Source organism: Choloepus didactylus, chromosome 3 (assembly GCF_015220235.1).
Source record: "Choloepus didactylus isolate mChoDid1 chromosome 3, mChoDid1.pri, whole genome shotgun sequence".
Lineage (NCBI taxonomy): Eukaryota > Metazoa > Chordata > Mammalia > Pilosa > Megalonychidae > Choloepus > Choloepus didactylus.
The window spans coordinates 81,893,435-81,909,773 of NC_051309.1; the positions used below are offsets into that span (position 1 = coordinate 81,893,435).

Here is a 16,339-nt window from a genome sequence, read left to right on the forward strand (position 1 = left end):
TAGAGTTGGATCAGAGTATACATCCCATCTCTGCTTTAGATGTGTATTACCATGGGCAAGTTATTAAATGCCTCTAAACCTCAAAATATTGGACAGTAATAAATAAATCACCTTCATAGGGCTGTTGTGAGGGTAAATTAGATCATTTAAAGTATTTAGCTTAGCAAGAATTCAATAAATGTCAGCTATTATTCCATGCAGTGTGGATAAAACACTTTTATATCATTTTTGGTGTTGATAAAAGTATTTATATTCACTTTTTGTGAAGACCGTTCTCATTTTATTTGAGGTTATCAAAGATCTTGTAACATTTTTAACTGGTTGTCCTTAGCATTAACTGTGTCTTCGTTGTAATGATTCTTTGAGGCTGTAGAGGATTTAAATTTAAAGTTCTTGCCCATTTGATCAAAATACTACTGGGGCTTTTCTTTGCCAGAAGAGGTAAACCCCACCCCCAAGAAAGGAAATACCCACTAGGCAAACCCCTCTTTTCTTTGAGGACTGATTTAATGATAGAAGCCGAACCCCCAGAACAGGCTCACAGATCCCTCTGGGAATTCACATGAAAGGTTTCCATATTACATCCTCTTCCGAAGGTGTAGGTGGAACAAAAAAAAACCTCTGATGTCTGCCTCAAGTTAATATGCCTTTTAAAAGGATGAATCTTATAACTTGAATTTTCAGTGTAGTACTTTGGACAGAATGGTAAATACGACCAAGAAAGACATTATTTAGTAGCTCCAATTATTTATTTAAGTTCAACAAAATGTTTGGGAAAGATGTTATATACTTTGTCAACTCCAGAGGTATTTTGTTATGTTGGTTTAACTCATTTAGTAAACATCTTTAAAACATTTACTGAGAATTTATTAGACTCTGGGAATTCAGTGACAAATGGATGTACTCTCAAGGGTTCATAGACTCTCAGACTATGAGTATGAATGTGTAGATATTACTGAAGGAATTTTTTTTCAGAGAAGGGGGGCTCTGGCTTAGGCTAAGTGTTTTTTTTTTTTGCTGTTTTGGTTTTTGTTTTGTTTTTTAAGGTTCTTGTTTAAGGTGGAAGTTTAAAATCCTGACTCTTTTTCCATTGATGCAGTTTTCTTAACGCCCAGTTTCTTGCTAAGGTTTTCTCTTGTTATCCTTACTTAAGAATCACCACAACAGAATGGCCTCAAACAGAGTCAGTGCAGTGTACTGGAAAGGTCCATAACTGTGGAGTAAAACAGACCTCAGTTTGAATCTGAGTTCTGCTGCCCATGAGGTAATTTAGGGCAAGTCCTTAAATCCTTCAAGCCCCAGTTTCCTCATCTATAAAATGGTGTTAATACCTCTCATAAGCTGTTATAAGGATTAAATGACAAAATGCAGTATAAATACCTAGAGTGGCAATAAGCTTCTAATGTTTATCAAGACTAAGAGTCAAGCCCTATCTGAAACTCTTCTTGTGGTTGACTGATTAATCTTCCTCACTCTCCTGTGAGATAGTCACTGTTATTACCTCCTTTTAAAGGTGAGGAAACCAAAGCACAGAAAGATTAAGTAACTTGCATGGAGTAGCTAGGATTGGAAGCCAATACTATCCTGCCTCTCAACTGCTGAGGTGCATAATAGATGTTAAATTGCCCTTCCTTTTTAGATAAAATGATTTTTAAGATTTAATTGTTGCAGAGGGGGGAAAAAGTTAGCAGTAGCTATCAGAAGTAAAGGAACCCCTTGCTTAGTATCCCTGAGGTTCTTGGAGAAAGTGACACCAATTAGTAAATAACCTATAAGTAGCGCTAGTTGCCACCTCCAGGGGCTGCATGCAATGACAGTCACCAAGTGTGCTCTTAAATGATTGATGGGGCCTTCTGCCTAGGAAGGTGCTAATGAACATATGGGGACTCTTTCCCAACCCCTCAAAGGTCCCTCTCTGACCCATTCTTCACCACGTACCCCAACAACTCCAACTAAGAGGTAAATCGATTAATTCGTGAAACAAATGAGAACCAAGGCTGCTTATTGGGATTTGACCTACACTTTGTGAAGGCCATGTAAGGGTTAACATAGAGATGGATATTCCTTGGTCTCCAAAAGGAAGGCAAGGTGAGAACATGCTCCAGAGCACTATTATGGTAATAGGAAATAAACTACCAACCCAAGATATTTTCTGTTCTCTATTTCCCTCAGCATTTTCTGAGCTTCCAGATTCTGAAGAACCCTGAGCCAGAACTTTAAATAAAAATAAATCTCAAGTGGTAGGCAGAAAACCCTACCTATGTAATAAAAATTAAAAAGGTCACACTGGCTTAAAATAATAATAATATGTAGAGCCCAGGGGAAAGTGTAGTTACATAAATATATGGATACTGTTATCTATTAGATATAAGCCTTTTCTCTTATCCCCCACCCCAGTCCTCCCAGTTCCTGTACAAGATGCTCTGGATTATGGCCTCAATATGCAAGCCTCTCCTTTGCAGTGCACCGTTCGCTAGATGGCTAGGATATCAGGGACTGTTTCCTTCAACCACTCAAGTGGTGCCCAGATCTATTTACAGACCCACCAAAGAGAAGTCCTTTTCAGTATGCAGAGGAGGTGGCTAGGGGAGGCATTGGGCTAAAACCAAATGGTGCTAGGAGGAGCCCCTTTGCAAAGTGTTGCTTGAGCCCTTTATTGAAGGAATGGCACTGTGTGCCATTTCTCTCCATCCAGTGAGCCACATTAACAGCAAAATTACTGACATATGAAATACTGTTAGGTCTCGGCTTTCTGAAGGATCGAAGAAAAATCTGGAAGAACTTGCAAGGATCTTAGTTTCCTGGCTGTCCCTGACACCCCCTGGAGGCCTTGTTGAGGCTGCTTTGCTGTGCACAAGCTCCACTTGTCTTTTAGTCTGACTCACACTAGTCGTGCATGGCTACAGTTCGCGTTATTGCAGGAGTGTCACTTGAAGTTCTTTCGCCTCTTTAGCATCACCTCCAACCTCTTTCCCTCCTACATTAAGCTCTTTGTGTTGGTTCCCATGGTTACCTCTTCACCACCAGCAGCTGGAATGAGACAGTGAAAGGACGCTGCCTCCCTACTGAGCCAGGTCTGGCTGGGGTGGAGGCCATTGATCCACAGCTGGATTTGTGAAATGGGGTCACAGTCCAGTGCCTTCTCTTTGTTGGCGGTTCTGTACCTTTCCCAGGCTTGACGTGTTGGGGCTTCTGTGGGAGGGGAGATGTGGGGTGATGTACACTCACAGAGTATTTCCTGCCCTAGGCTTTCCTGACCTGGCTGTTCTAGGACCTGCCAACTCCTGCCCTATGCCGTCTCCTGTGTTAGTGCCCAGCTCTGCCAGTCAGATGAAAATGAACCACTCACCTGCTTTCCCTTGGCTTTTGTTCCAGTACCATCTGTTTGTGAGTCAGTGGACATTAACAAGGCCAGACTCCGGTCTTTAAGGAATTGGGATCAAGGTGGGTTTTCAAGGCTGGGTCTCCATCCAGGATGGAAGACCAGGCAGGAACTGTAAACTGGGGGATAGCATGGGACTCGATCAAGTAAGTCAAGCCCATTCCTGAAACTGAGGTTCAACATGACAGCAAAAACTAAGAGTTCGTTTTGAAGCTACTTCCTGAAATACTGTTTGGAGGCTTCTTAAATTCCTTCTTACATGGAGTTGGATTGGTCCCAGAGTTAAGTTGGGACTTGTAACTAATGGCAGCCCCAGTGGTAAAGGCAAGAGAAGTAATTATGGATTGAAAGCACCAAAATTCATCATTCCTGAGGAAGACTGCAGTGGAAGAATTGTTATACACTTCTGGGATAAGGCAGCTGTGTTTTCTAGTTATCTTTCAGCCCTACAGATATCTCCCTAAACCCTGAGGTAAAGCGAGGGTTGTAGAAGTAGTTAAGGGATTGCTTAGGAGCTCCTTAATGGGTTGGATCCTGGCTTTACCACTTCCTTTATGATCTTGGGCAAATAATTTAAACGATCCGTCCCTCAGTTTCCTTGTCTGTAAATAGGGACAACACTTCCATGTGGTTGTTATGAGGATTAAATTGGTTATGTAAAATCCTTTGCAAACTATATAGCCCAACACAGGTGCCAACTGTAATATTTTTAAATGATGTTTTGAGAAGGCCATGCTAAACTAAAGACAGAGATTTTATCAGTCCCACTTTGTATTATACATGTCAGTGGGTTCAGAATCTCCCTTGGGGAGGATAGGCTAGTACTGGGGTGAGAGGGACTGACAGTATTTAGCAAAAAACAACCACCAAAAAAGAAAAACAAAACACTAGCCTGTATTACACTAACCCTATAGTAACCAGAGGAAAGGCAAACGATGGGAATAAGTAGAAACTTGGCCTATGGAACCATACATCGTAGTTACAAACACCTTGAAAGGTGTACTGTAAACTGCAGACTATTCCTTTTTCCACAAATTGGCTGCATTTTGGTACTTAGCCTTCCATATAAACTGTTCCAAAGAATGTAAAGCAACAGCTGAGGGAAAAGCTTGGGGGAGAGAGAGAGTCCTGCTTTGGGTGATAGCAGAGGTCAGAAACGTTTAGATTTAGATTTGGAGGCATTTAAATAGCATGGAATGTCTATTATCTTACCCTAGAAAGTGTTAACGGATCTTGGACATTGTGGACACAGATGCAGTTGGCACAAGCTTAAAAAAAGAAAGGTGTGTGAGCTTCTTTCTAATTCCAGTAATCCTCTTGGGCAAAGTGAGGATTTGGCCTCCCTCACAAACAAGGGAGTGAGTTTATTTTTCCTAAGATTCCTCAGCTGATGCCAAATTTAGCAAGGTACCTGTTTCTCCCCAAATGAAGGACAACTTCCATTTACCTTTTTAATGGCCACCCCACTTCTCTAGGCAGGGCTAGGATGGGAGCAACTTGTTTGCATGTATATGGGGAGAGAAACTCTGTGCCCCAGTCTGCTTTGGAACCCCAGGGTCCTTCCAGAGCCAGAGTCCCTCCACCTCCTGCCTACAGGAGGAGAGGGGTCTCTCATCCTAGAACCTGAGGTAGGAGGGACTTAGGGGCTCAAATAATGGTCCAAACTCATTGTTTTTAAAACACCATGAAAATATATTCATTAACATGCCATCCCTTGCTTAGTGCTTGAGGCTCCATCTAGCTAAAGGCAGCCTCTAGCATAACTAAATCTGTCTTCCCTTACACCTGAGGACCCATTTCCTTCACATCAGTCCCTGGGTCACTAATGCCTCTTATTTTCTGTTCTTACATGCAAAACAAACCCCACTTTGGAGTTAAATATTTATATACTTCCCAAAATTGCTTTGGACGTTTGCAGTTTCCCCTTTTAAGGAATTAAAGAAGCCGTCATTGTGTATCACACTCCTTGAGCAACTTTTCACATTCATGTCTCTCACACAGACCATTGTGGTTGAATGGTAATAGCTTCCATCGTGCAGTGGTTTCCATATGCCAGGCTCATTGAATCCTCGTATCAGTGCTGCGAGGCAGGTGTATTCTGTCCCCTTTGCACAGGTGAGGTCCAGAGGCTCAGGAATAGTGGCCAGTAACCAGAAAGCTCAGATTGGAACCCGGGTTGGTTGGTCTCTGTGTACATCTCTCCAGTGAACTAGAGGTCAGAAACTGTCATTATTCCACAGGGATGCCAACTTGGAGCCTGTAGGGTAGAAACTGCTTACCACTCGTTGATGCAGGTACTTACCGATTCTGTTTTCTCGTCCAGGATTTGTCACTTATGCCTTTTTTTTCACCTTGCATGGACCATTAAAAAGGTAAAAGATAAAAGGAACCCTAAAGCTAATCTGTACCAAGCTCCTCATTTATAAATGAGAAAACAGAAGCCCAGAATATTTCAAGTGCTATACAGAGAAGCCTAGGTTTCCTGGCTACTGGTCTAGTATTTCCACTGTGTAGTAGTGCATATATATAGATATGTATATACACACACACATATAGATACATATATATATATAGCCATTTTTGGTGTCCAAAACTGCTTTTTCTGAAACCATCCAAACTCCCTTTTTCCTAATGTGGTTTTCTGGAAATAAGGGAGAAATTATTACTGAATCTATTTTTCCTGTATTATTTGCACCATTTTGCTGCTTGTTTCACTCTGTCCTCTCTTGCTTCTCTCATCACAGGTAGGTCCTTTCCCAAAATGCTTTCCTAGAGATCATCAGTGGTACCCACCATGCATTGTCTAGGAGAGGCTTGTCAGAGGAGTTTCAATTGGAAGGCATGTTTCCATTTGTCCCCAGCCTTACCCTTCCATAAGAATCCCATGATGCAGGATGTCAGGAATGTTTCACGTGTTGAGGGTGAGGACATTGTTTGGGTTCTGTTCTGTGCACCCCTATCCACCTGCCCCAGCACACTGATACCACACACTGATTGGTTCAGGCAGAGCATCAACACAGAACATAACTCTGGGGAGACAGTGATTCCCATCCAGACGAGATAGGAGAGGCAAGTATTGCAGGGCCCCTGCCAGAAAGCTGACCTAATATCCAGTCGGTGTGTATTTTTGTTAAACGAATATTTATCAGCATCATCTCTAGGAAGAGTACCATACCAGGTCCAAGGAAGGAAGGAAAGAGAAACCCAAATGAAATTAAGACTATAGCATAAGGGTTAAGAGCAAAGGCTTTGTCAACTGCCAGATCTGGGTTTATTCCTTATTCAATCAGTTAGAGCTTGGGCAACTTCCTTTGCCTCTCTGGGTCAAAGTTTCCTCTTCTGTAAAATAAAAGATAATGATAGCATGGAAGCACCTGCCTTACAGATTGGGTTTGAAGATGACAGTAAGCTGTACAGGTAACAGTTTAGCACTGGGCCTGGCTCAGAGTACTCCATAAAGGTAGTTATGGATTCTGGGACTCCTGCTTTGATGCCTGCCCTCAAAGAGACATATATATATGATTGGTGGGGGGGGGGGCATATATACTGAGAATATAAGAGAGTGAATGAAAAAGAGAGGGAGAAGTGCTGAGTGTGGACCAGTGTCTCATGGTCTCATGCACTTTATCTATTTAGCACTTTATCATCAGTCGTAATTTTATATTTTTATGGTTGATTGCCTGTCAGCCCACTGATCTGTACATTCCACAGAGAGAGGGAGCATTTCTGTTTTTCTCCTTTGGAGCCCCAGTGCCTAATATAATATGTGGTCCATGGTTTGCCCTCATTAAATGTTGAATGAATGAATGAACGAGTTGAGTATTGAAGTGGCCAGGCTCTGGGCCTCAGCATGAAGCAGCAACCTTGATATGTCCTGCATCTAAATCCCATCTTGGCTTGTGTGACTAGTGTTAGTCTGGATGTGGTGGGGGTGGGGTGGGGAACCATCAAAATCTGGCCTCATTATTTCTGCTCATAAGGACAGCTGGGCTTGGGATAGAGGAGCCCCTTCTGAATTCCAAGAACTTTCCACTTTTCTCTGAAGTTTTCCCTTTAAAGAGGTTTTGGTAATAAATATTTCCCCCTTGTGTCAATGGACTTTTAGGCAGCATGATGTAAGGGAGAAAGTATGAGAGAGGTAGAGACCCTGGGTTCAAGTGCCAGTTGTATAGCTTACAAGATGTGACTTTGAGCAAGTTACTGTCCCTCCATGAGGCTGTTAGTACATCTGTTAAATGGGGATAAATAATACCTGCTCTACCTAGCCTTTAGGATTATTATGAGGGTCAAATACAATAATGTCTGGGCAAGTGGTTTACAAACTATAATGTGTGATATTAAGGTAAGAAATCATGGTGGTTTGCTGCAGAGGTTTACAGGGCTCTTCAGGAGCACTAGCCTATTAATATCTCCAGAGGGAGGGGGGGGGGAAGAAAGGCAGAAGCTGAATCTTCTCAGGAAGCATTTGTCTCTTTCTATCTGATATTAGTTGCCCAGAAATCCTGCTTTGTCCTTTGAGTGTTTCCAGCAGTTGCTGAAAAATGTTGAATGCCAATAGGATGAATTGTACACAGAGATTCATTTGGGAGTTTTGGGGGGAAATTAAGAAAATTCAGCAGCAGGAGCAGGAGGTGCAAATGAACATTGGTCGGAGGCATACAAAGCATATCTATGAATGACTGAAGGGTTATGTAGGGCCCTCGTGTAATAAACCAAGCTGCTGGACCAAGGATGGTGAGCAGAAAGAAGAGGTCTTTAAGTGCAAGTATTGACACGCCTGCGATGGAAAGCACCAGACAGGATACAACCCTGTAGGAATGCAGAGTGAGCTTCCTAGACTGTCAGCAATGAAAAAGAAGCAAAGAGGAAAAAAAGAGAGCAAGAGAGTGCTAGGGAGGCTGTTGGCTTAAACACTAGATCACAGGATAGAGAGGTGACAGTAAGGCCAGATCTGTGCATGAAGGACACAGAGTGGAGTAAAAAAGAGGAAAGAAACATGGAAAACCAAGAGTGCAGTTTTTAATATACTTGTTGTATGAAAATGAGCACACACGTGCAGCCAGTATAAATCCCAAAGGATTTCTCCAAAGGGCTCTGAGGACCGACTTGGCCCTGTATAAATGTACTTCTGTTTGCTTCATCACTGCAAGCATCTGGCTACTTCAAAACATAAGGCAGCAAAACCACACTGAGCCATGCCAGCCATTTGTCCAAGGGCTTGGCCCCAGTCCCATGACACTGGTTGGTTCCACCCTGCGATAGCCTGCTGCTAACGAGATGGACCAGAGAAATTGCCTCACATCCTTATCGAGGAAGTGATCAGGAGTTTAAAGTCATAGAACTCCATTTTGGGTGCATGACACAATTCCTTTTCCAATCTCCTTTGCTTTAGTCAACAAATGTGTATTGTGTGCCTCCAAGGAGCATACTCACTGTGCTAGTGCTGGGTGGAGAGTGGTTTCGAAAAACACGAAGAAAAACCAGACGTGGACTCTGACCTCACCGAGCTTACTGTAGGTAGAAGTAGCATACGATATGCAAGTCAACAATCACATGCTGTGATAAGTGAAAGGAAAAGATCAGGTGCAGCAAAGAGAATATTTGCATTAGGGGTCTCTGAGGAAGTGAAGGTCAGACAAAGTTGAGGAGTAACCAGCCAAGTGAAGGATGGGGAGGAAGAATATTCCAGGTGGAGGGAGCAGCAGGTGTGAAAGCAAAGAGCTTGGTGGGTTTGGGGGACTTAAGGAAAGAGAGCATTGAGAGGAGCATGATAAGGGGTGAAGTTCAAGATTGAGTAGGAGGCAGGACACAGGAGGCCTTATAGGCCAAGTTAGGAAATTCGGATTTTATCCAGAGTACAGTGGCAAGCTATAGAAGGGTCTTTTTAAGGAATGACATGATCCTTTTATGTTTTTTAATTCTGTAGGCTGCTGGGTAGATTGGGAGTAGACAGGACTAAAAGTGGGGAGACCAGGGAGGAAGTTATTCCCTAATGGGAGAAACAACAAAAAGGAAGAAACTACTGATTCTAACAAATAAAACCTAGCACTTTTCTAAGTTGTAACAGTCCATGCCAGGCAGACATGACTCCTTCTTACCCCTACCATGCCCCCTTTAAGGACAAAGTAGAAACTCAATAGAAGTCAGGAACTAAAGGGATCTAGAGAGACCATTTTAATAGGCTCAGTTCTTTATATCTTTTGCTCCATCTTCTCCAGCCCTTCCTCTGTTTTCTTTGGAGTTCAAAACAGCCACAAGGAACAGAATGATCTGGTGCTTTTTCTTCTTGTAATGGCTGAAACTCAATTCAGAAGGCAGTTGATGACTATATTAAAATACCACATAGTCAAGCAGTCAGTATATATTCAGGAGTTTTGAATATTTGCAGGGTGGGGAAGATAGAGAAAATATGAATACACTCTTCATAGGATTTAAAAATATATAGGTGGTTGACCTAGCTTTCTTGTTTCTTAACTATTTTGGGAAGAAAGATGATACTGGGGTTGTGGATCACAATTTTTGTTTAGTCCCTGTTAAACTTTCTCAGGTTAGCTTTCATTCGTATTTCATTATTCTTTGGAAATTGTGATATGGAGACTGGAGAACAGCAAGAAACAAAAATATGAAACAGCCCCCAAAAACTGTCCCATTAGTTTTGCTGGGAAGTTAACTTGTAAATTAAAAGGATATAGCAGAGAGGAAAAGTTATGGTTCTGTTGAACATTAAAAATTACAGGTCTGTTGAACATTCAGCAGTACTTCATTCATTCAGCAGATATTTATGGAGCAATTCTTCTGTGCCAGGCTCCCAGATGGGGCTGCTTACCTTTGCAGAGCCTGTCGGAGGAGTGGGACCAGCAAACGGGCAATTGGAAGACAGGGTGAATTGCACTTTGAAATGCACACCCCCATGAGTGGGCCGCTCTGCAGATACAGGGGCCCATCTCACCCCAACTTGAATAGTTAGGAAAGACCACCAGAGAAAGCAATGTCCACACTGAAAGCTGGGTGAGTATGGATAGGAGAGGGCCATTCCTTTAGGGATCTGGACATAGCACAGTAGAGCTGGAAAGCCATAGTCTATTCCAATATTTTTTACTTGAAGCTGTTTCATTGATTTGAAGGATTCTGTAGTGTATCTTTGGGTATCTTTAAGTGAAACAATGTACCTTTGAGTGTCTTTTAAAAAACACAAAAACGCCCATTTAGTAACATGTTTAATTAACGGCTGCATCATCACCATTATCTACCCCGTGATCAAATCAGGGTTAGTAATTCCAAGGCCTACAGAATTTGTGGCATACATTGGAAATTTTTGAAACTGTTAAAACTGCAAGGGAGAACAGTGAGTGCTTGTCAGTGATTTTAGTCCCTTTCGAGTATGATGTCATGTGTTTGAGCCAAGATACACAACCTGTCTGTATCTTAGTTTGCCCAGCTAGGAAATGGGGCTTAAAAAAACCATGAATTCTTTCCTTCATAGTGAAGTTAACTCCTGATGTATGAGAAAGCACATGTATCCTTTTATAGGAAAGACTTGAATGATCTGCCTAGTGGTACTGCCCAGTCCCCAATGAGATCAAAGCACATTGCAGACTTTATTGATTACAGTAACATGAGGTGGGTAGGAAAATGTGCATTCCGGAGGCAGCACGAGTTAAATATCCAGATAAGGTAACTGGCAGGGGGAGACGAGGGCAAAGTGACCATTCCAGGGTGTGGGTCTTTGTGATGATTAGCCTCCCAGCACTCATTCCAGGATTTTTTTCTGCCTAGACTCACTATGGGATTCCTTTTTGTTAGAACATATGAATTTGAAAATGTATTGTCCGGATTATTCTAGAAAGAGTTTAAGGCAGAAAAAGTATTCTCTGGGTGCTGGTGCTTCTTCCAACAGTCCCTCCAGCCTGTTTCCTGGTTCATCTAGTACCTGCCAGACAGTCCACTAGGTCTCCAGGCCTCTGTCTGGCCTCTCAAGACAGCCCTCCAAGGCTGGTAGCAGGTGGGGATTCACAGGGAGGCGGCACCGTGACTTCCCCGGGGGCGGAGGTTGCAGTCAACGTGGGTCTCACGAACCCTCATACCACTGCTGACCTCAGCTTGTCATCTGGAGGAGGCAGGTGGCAAGATGACCCAAAGCTACAGAGGGCAGTGTTGGGTGCTGGTCTTTGTGCTCCTAAGATGGAATCATGCATTGACAATACTTAAAGGGATGAGAAGATCTTCTGTTCCTCATGCTTCCATTTCTTTCCCATATGCCTCCTCTTCCTGCCAGCCCTTCACTGAGACAGCCCCTGCCGCTGGAGATTCCAGCACTCTGTGCCTCCCAGGAAGGGAGAATCAGAGAGGAAAGACAAACAAGCTTAGTTTCCAGAGTTTAAGCCATTGTGCAGAAAGGACAGAACCAACAATTGTGGTTTAGGCAAAAAAATGAGGAAGTTATTAAAATGCCACCAAAGTTTTAAGAAAGTTCAGCCCTGGTCTTTATTTTTTTTTCCTCAGCAGGCAATATTAGGGTCGTGAGAAGATTGTCTTTTAATATTCATCTGGAAAGGAAAAGCCTCTCCCCCGATGTCCGAAAAGGATGGTCTTGGGGTATGCTGTTTACATTCATGTAATCTTTATATTTGTGTATTGATCATGAGATCACTTTAAATCTACTTTCTGCTTACACTGAAGCTAGATGGCCATTGGGAGTTGGTGCCTCTGAGGGTTATGTAAGAAACCCTCATTGGGGACTACCCAATGGATTCTGCAAAAGGCTTTGTCATGTTAATTCTCTGGCTAAGGCTCTTCTTTCCATTCTTCCCGGTATAAATTATTCTTTTTAGTTGCAGCCATTTTGGTTAACATCTTAGCTGAAAGGAGCTTTAAAATGAAGGAAATATAGCAAGAAAATAATTTAAAAAGTTTATTAAGCACATACTATATGTAGGCAGTGTGCTAGACAAATAACATATATTATCTAGAAACATTATAGCAGTTCTGCAAGATAGGTATAATGAAGGCAGCTAATTGGCTGAGTGTTGAAGATGTGCTAGGCTCTAAGTGCTCTCCCTGAATTTTGTTTGTTTCTCAACAACCCTATAAAAGAAGTTGTTCTCTTGCACCTATTTCACAGATCAGAGAACCAAGGTACAAAGAGGTTAAAGTCATAGAGCTGGTCAGTGCATAGAGCCAGGTCTCAAATTTGGAGGCTAATTCCAGAGCCTTGCCCCTAACTGCTGCATGCACTGCCTCTTTTTTACAGATGAGGAGCCTGAGGCTCAGAATTTCCTGCTCCCCATGTCATTCAGTTCATAAGTGACAGAACTTCAGCCCAGGTCTTCAGATTTCAAGTCTAGGGTTATGTTGAATATATTCCAAGCCAGTAATCCTAAGTTTGGTAAAAATGGTAATGTATAGAAATGGGGAAGAGGGGTGTTCAGCGTACAACTAAGGTACAGATGAAAACTTTAGCTTAGAGATGGAAACTCTTTGGTCATCTCCCTGCCAACCACTGAAACAAAAAAGAAATGTTTTATATTTGCCTTAGGATTTAAGAAAGAATGCTCTCTCACTTCCATTCTGTGTTCCAGGAAATATAAGGCCAGATGGCCAGGGCTTATTCTTAACCACCTCTCAGTAATCCTGTCCCTTCGCAGCCAAGCTCTGTGCAGGGCAGGAACTGCACTCATTTGCGCCTTCTTCAGATTCCTGTTTAAAGGGGCCCACCAGCGGCTCTCAGAGGCTTAGCATGATCCTCCATGCCAGAAATTAAAACTCACCACTGGTACCCAGCAAGGTGCCCAGCAAGGAACGATGACAAAGCCTGCTTCAAAGCGTGATGCAGGGGACATTCTGATGAAGAGGAGGAGTCATGAGTGCAGTTGGGGAGTCTGGAAATTCGGGACCTAAGACTCTCCTAAGAAGAAATAATGCCTGTTCCCATGGCGGAACGTATTGGCGATGTGGGGCTTGACATTTTTCTCTGACTCCCTGGGAGTATGGAGGAAAAGAGTTCTGGGAATGGTGCTAGGGACTGCGGGAGGTGGTGTTGGTGGTGAATTAAATGGATACACAAAAGGCTTGCCTCCAGCACAGTGGAATCTAAACAATCTGAAAAAGCTCTGGCTCACAAGTTGGCATCTGCTCTGGGCTGCCACCCACCGAATAGAACAAGGGTTGTTAGACTCGGAGATCACTCTCCTTCAGTGAAATTTGGATGATAGGGAATTGATCAGTGAGGCAGCACTGACTTGGTTTCGAGGTGGCCACATCGTTTGATAGTGAGTCCAGTGTTTCACTTATTTAGAGAAGAATTCAGAATTGTAGGGGATTTACTTTCATAATAGCTCATGTATCTCTTTTCCTCCTTGGTTGGAAACATCTGGGTTTTATATGATTGGGAAATACACTTTATTGCTTCACAGGAACATAGCTAGGGAAGGATGGGGTCCCTCGGTAGTGGGCATTCCTTCCTCAGAGCAGAGAACCCCAGCAGGCTTTGAACTCTGCACTTAGCTCTGCTACTTTGCTCTAGCTCCAGGGTGAATTTTAAGGCATTTTTATTTTATATTCCTTTTTTTGTGCCCACAAACACCATCATGCTCAGCTTCTTATTTTCCTATTTTTGTCAGAGATGCGTGTGCAGACCAGGGCCATGCAGATACTGCCGCCTCTAACTCCGTCAGCCCAGCGCGCGTCACCTCTGATCCCCAGCACAGGAAAGCAGCATGGTCGGGAGGAGTTAAACTTCGGCTGAAGCACAGGTAAGAGGCACAGAGGTCAGTCCTGAGCCATTCAGAAAAGGACCGGGCTGCTAGAAGAGGGAGTTGGAGGTGAGGGTGGCCAAGATACAGGCCAGTGAGAGAGAGATGAGGAGGGGAAGAACTGGGAGATGAGGTAGAAGCTCAGACCTCAGGAGGACAGTGATCTTAATGGCAGTTTTCAAATTAGGTTCTCAAGAACCTTAAAGTTCCTTGGGGTTCCTCAAATCATTTGATACAAATATCTTTTTAAAAACACATTCTTAACTGTTTTTAAAACTGTAATGAAAAACACTCAAAGCTACAAGCCAGTGTTTTATACTTTGGAAACAACCAATGTATTAAATTGTAAAACAAAGTCCATTCATCCTTGAACTGATCTTCATTTAAAACTTCTCTTGTCATCTCGAATTGAAGAAATGTTCTGAGAGGGCAACATTAGCTTAACAAAAATTTGCAGCTGCTCATCTGGGGGAGTGAGAACACCTGAGTGAATATAACATGAGCGCTTCCTACGGATAGCTAGGCTGTGTGCTAGGGCTTTGGATGCATCTTCTCATTTAATTCTCACAATTAAGATCTGTTATAAGGGAACTTGCTGAAGGACATTCAATTAGGAGGTGGTGAATTCAAATTCAGGCTGGCGAGACCCAGCTCATAGCCACTACACTTACTTGCCTCAAACAGCGTAACAGAACCTACTGCACAGGACAACTGGTAATTCTATGAGATAAGGTATTCAAAGCACTTCGCATAGAGCCCAGACACGTAGTAATAGTAAACACAAGTAAAAACCAAGTGGTGTGGTAATGATGATGTTGTGGTTTTGTTATTGTTTTCATTACTGTCACATCAGTCTGTGTACCAGCCTGAAATTACAGTATAATGTAGTGGCTGAGATGAGGACTGTGGAGTCAGAAGATCTCGAATTCACATCTCAACTCTGTCACTTACATTATTTAGCCTCTTTTGATTGCTGATCTATAAAATTAATAACCAATCCATCTCATAGGGTTGCTGAAAGGATTAAAAGAGCTTGACACTTAGGACCATGCCTGGCACATAGTAAGTGCTCAACAAATATTGGTTATCATTGTCATCAATAATCCTGATTTCAGTTTTGGAAGTTCATTCATATAGACCTGTTGATTTCCATTATAAGTAAGTAAATATTAGAAATGTGAATTTATGCAATTATCCATGTATGGATATGCTAATATACATTAAAGTGTTTGTTATATTTAATATAATAAAACACTTATATCTGATGTCTACATTAAAGCTCTTTGTAAGATTTCATTTGGGGGGAAAACAAGATTCAGAAGAAGTTGGAACAAACTGAATAAGGAAAATAAAGGTCCAGAGAAGCCAAGTGACTGAGGTTCAGACCAGGGGTGGGGTGAGATTTGTAGAGAGCTCTGAGTAGCAGGAACTACAAGAGAACCAAATAGCAAAAGGTTGCTTCCAGGGACAGCCTGAAGAAGCAGGAGCTCCGAGGTTTCCCTATTTTCTTTGGTCTTCTAGGATCTTAAAAACATAGAGAATCAGACCCTTCTGTTGAACAAGGGTCCACTCAGCTGTATGGACTAATCTAGAGTCAGTGCCTAAATACTCAGGGTCAGAAAGTCAGTTAGGAAGTTACTGCACTAGCCTGGGAGAAAAATGATCAAGTCCTGAACTAAGGCAATCAATGGTAACAGGTCAAGAAATGAGACAGACTTGAAATGAATTTGGGAGGCAGAATCAATAGCAGATGAGGAGAGAGTAGAGTAAAAGGTATAGGGTAAAGTAAGAGAAAAGAAAAATTAAAGGATGACTGCTCAGTTTCTTTGTGGGGTACTTGGGTGTATTTGTGGGGCCATCAGTCATGACAAGGGGCAACAAGAGGAGCAGAGATTGAGTGGGATTTTAGAGCATGGGCACTGGAATCACATAGACCTGGGTTTGAGCTGGAAACAATTCAAATATTTTACAAAACAATTCTACAAATTGAATGATGCAAATGAACCTATTGGTATATCCAGTTGATGTCAACCCACAAAGAAAATAGCTTTAAAACTCCTGGGGCAGTTGTCCTCATCTACATGGTCAGAGCTGCCAGCAGCACTGTGTCTGCAAGAAGGGAAAAAACAATTTCTTTCATGAAAAGTCATGACCTAGATGTTATGTACATCACTCCTCCTCATATCCTATTGGCCAGAATTTTTAT

At 42.4% G+C, this 16,339-nt stretch overlaps 1 protein-coding gene across 3 annotated transcripts in view; it reads left to right on the forward strand.

Annotated features, from left to right (window-relative positions):
- The window catches only part of SHROOM3 (shroom family member 3), a 207,975-nt gene that overhangs the window by 125,672 nt on the left and 65,964 nt on the right, over positions 1 to 16,339 (forward strand). For all 3 annotated transcript variants that reach the window (XM_037830033.1, XM_037830034.1, XM_037830036.1), the window contains one exon: positions 14,002 to 14,133. The gene's annotated coding sequence lies outside the window, so the exon portion shown is untranslated. Of the gene's footprint in view, positions 1 to 14,001; positions 14,134 to 16,339 lie in introns of those variants that run through there.